Source organism: Gossypium arboreum, chromosome 3 (assembly GCF_025698485.1).
Source record: "Gossypium arboreum isolate Shixiya-1 chromosome 3, ASM2569848v2, whole genome shotgun sequence".
NCBI classification, from domain to species: Eukaryota; Viridiplantae; Streptophyta; class Magnoliopsida; order Malvales; family Malvaceae; genus Gossypium; species Gossypium arboreum.
The window spans coordinates 18,576,881-18,580,523 of record NC_069072.1 but is presented as its reverse complement, the minus strand read 5'-3'; the positions used below and the strand labels follow the sequence as shown (position 1 = coordinate 18,580,523).

Here is a 3,643-nt window from a genome sequence, read left to right as displayed (position 1 = left end):
TGAATTATAACCTTAAAATTTTTGTACAAATCTCCAATGAGGAAAATCTCGAACACACGAATGAAGCTCGAACAGAAGAAGAAATAGGACAAGGCTCCAAGGCGTGTATCAAGCCACTATCTTTAAGGTTATATTCGCCCCCACTATCTTCGGTGTGCAAACGAGTTCCAAGCAAATTAACCTCGAGAATACAATGAAGCCAATGACTATTTGCGTTTTGCACTGACGAGAATTGACCATTACACACTGAGCAATGTATGACAAGAAACTCAATTTCTATAAAAGATTTCTGCAGTAATACTTTATATAATATCTAATAATATTAGAAAGTGGAGAAAGGAAAGAAAAATATTAGAATTTGTTGGTATGATTTCCAAATGAAATATCATTCCTATTTATAGAAAATTTTATGTCTTTTCATAAAGACTTTTTTCACCAATAGATGTCTTTCGAATAATAATGTTTTAAAATAAACACATAACTATTCATTTAATATTATAACTATTCAAATAATATTATTTAAATATTTATAATTCTTTTTAAAAAATCAAATAATATAATTTTTGATTAATTATACCCATTCATTTATAGTTATTAAAATACTATAAATATTTGAAAATATTCCAACAATATATATGTCACTTATACAAATATACAAGTATCAATAACCATGACAGGAAATGATACTAAAACAGGTTAAAAGAAGGCATGATGTCGACAACTCGACATCTGGATGGGCTCAGGGCTAATTAAGTATTAAAACCTTGAAATGAAACATGAAACTACATGGATGTCTCTGGAGAGTTCAGTCCGACAGTGAACTATAAAGTGAAAGAGAGATTCTTTTACTGTTCTTAACAATTTGTTAATCTGATAGAGGAATGAAGAAAAGGTTGGGTTATTTAAATTGGGCTATCGTGAGATTTCTTTCTTTATATTCTCTTTGTTGTTGAAATTGATGCTTTCAAATGATTCAAGGTGGTGGTCAAGCTTTGCTACGGGAAAGAAAGAAATATATACTGTATTGCGTGCTTTAACCTTGGAGAACAGGTGGGGGATAAGGAAGCTTCTTTTTCCTTAGCGTAAGTTCAGATCTTTATAAATATTCCATACATATTTTTATGATTTTAGTATCCAAATTTAGATAAATTTGGATTTGGATATTGTAATTATTACTTATGGACTTGAATAAATTTATTATCTATTTTATTTTATTTTTTGAAAATATTTTCAACTCTCATTCATAAAAGAGGGTAAAATGAAATACAAAGCAAATACAAGGTGTTCTCCAATCACCTGACAAAATCAGTTCTCAAACTAAAAAAAAAACCAATAAATAACGTTTAGAAAGAGAGCAAAAAAGAAATGAATTTTCTCACAGCTAAAACAAATCAGGAAAAAAAAAAACAAAACCCTCTCAATGTCTATTGAAGCTGAAGAGCCAGATCAGAAAAATCCCCAACTTAAAAGAAAAGCAAGAACACTGAAAAACTCAGATCAAAGAAGCCAAAAGGGAGAACAATTTCGAATCTTGCAACCAAGATGTTGTGTGACAACATTCCCACTACCCACATGCAAGAAACAAAATCGGACCAAGGAAGCAGAAGAAAAGCAAAACAAACTATTCTGCTTGGAGAAAATGTCGATCTTCTTCCAGAAGTCGATAAATCTGCTTCAGGCCGTCCTCCACCCAAAAGGTTTTTTCTCCACAATCCTTACCTAACCTTGCCAAGAGATTAACGACCATATTCCTTTGTCTTGGAGTAAACACAAAATCACAATATTGAAAAAATTCTCATGTGTCTAATACATAATGAGACTAATAGGAAAGAGATCAAGATAGTTAGACAGCCACCTTATCAAGTCCCAAATCTCGAGCAAAAGCCATGGATTGAAGACAAGCCAAAGCCTCTGTAGCAAATGGAGTAGGGACATTTACATTAAGGACGATACTACCCATTACAAGCCCTCTCCCATTTCTTATTACAACCCCAGTACTGGATTTGTTGGTATTTTTACAAAAACTTGCATCGAAATTGACCTTCAGGATAGGATCTTTAGGGGGTTTCCATCGATTCAAATGTTTCTTCATGGGACGATCCATCCTGCTCTGAAGCATCGAGAGTTCCAAACAGTACCCCTCGACAAAAATAAGCAAATCATCCCCAGTATGTATTTTTCCTTCATGAAAGAGTTTATTTCAAGAGAACCATAATGCCCATGTTGTAATTACAAATTTTGTTCTTTTGTCTCCTGTATAGGTCTGGAAGATACTGCCAGAAAGACTTTTTACATCAGAGACCTGAGTCGCATCCCATCAAAACCCAACTTCCCAAACACGTTATACACAAATAGACAGGCACAGATAGCATTGAAGACATTCTCCACCCCTACACCACAACGAGAACAAACCGGATCAGAAGCTACCCTTTTAATACAAAGATTATGCCTAGAGGGAATGTAATTTTTGAGAAATCTCCAGTTAGCAATTTTAATCTTCTAAGGCACCTGTAATTGCCAAATATTACTGTAAAGTGTTTTATCAGTAAGCTGTATTTCTGTACCATTATTACTTTTGAAGCAACCTGTACCCAGACATAACAGTATAGAGACCCGTATTATCCCTCCTCCAAACCAACCTATCATCACTCATCACTTGCTAGAGGAATACAAAGAATATCCTCAGCAATCTACTCATTCGAAGGAGGTACGGATCAAATTCTCATCCCATTATCTTTGATTTGGTAAAATAATATAAACAACCATTTCTAAACCATTAACTGAAGGTGCTTGGATTTTGCAAGGTTTTGCCCCTGATATCCAGTAGTCCTCCCAAATACTCATATTATTCCCAGAACTAATATGCCATTTAAAACCTTTTTCCAAAAGACCCTGAGCACTCCATATGCTACGCTAGACTAAGGAAGGTTGATTTCCTAACCTTGGTTTTAAAATATTAGAATTGCAAAAATATTTAGCACACATCACTCGCCTTAAGAGAGTTAGGATTTATCAATATGCACCATCACTGCTAAGCTAACATAGCAATATTAAACTTTGCAAGGTCTTTAAACCCCATACTGTTAGAATTAAGTGACCCGAATTTTTATTTAAATAAAATACGATAGAAAATAAAATAAAAGTAAAATCCATATAGAACTAGACTTCTTTAATTTTATTTTAGAATAAGGTTTTTAAATCTTATTAAACTTTATCTATTTTATATTGATTAGGATAAGGTGTTTCAATTCTACTAGAATATGGCTTTACAAGCCTATAAATAGACATAGTCTATTCCTCTTGTATTGAATTCAAAATTTTCGACATAGTGAATTTTCTTCTCTCTGCCCGTGGTTTTTTTCCCGAAAGGGTTTCCACGTAAAATTTGTGTGTTCTTTATTTTATTTTATTTTATTAGTTTTTTTACAAATTGGTATCAGAGCTTTCGAGTTATTCATCTCGATCACGGTAATAGCGTCTTTGAAGTATGAAATTCCGTTGTTGGATCGTAACACCAGATTTACGTTGTGACAAATTAAGATGCAAGCAGTTCTTGCACAGATGGATTTGGAGGATGCCCTGCTAGGGATAAATAAGATGCCTTCGACATTAACAGATAAAGAGAAGAAGCGTAAGGATCGAA

General features: G+C 33.4%; 1 long non-coding RNA gene across 2 annotated transcripts; it reads left to right on the top strand.

The window, feature by feature from the left end:
- Nucleotides 1–778: 778 nt before the first annotated feature.
- LOC128290516 (uncharacterized) lies at nucleotides 779–2,566 on the top strand. Of its 2 annotated transcripts, XR_008280380.1 has the most exons (3): nucleotides 779–892; nucleotides 979–2,168; nucleotides 2,262–2,566. It is a non-coding gene; the product is annotated as an uncharacterized LOC128290516 (long non-coding RNA). The 2 variants fall into 2 exon arrangements; XR_008280379.1 differs by having other exon boundaries at nucleotides 793–2,168.
- Nucleotides 2,567–3,643: the final 1,077 nt, after the last annotated feature.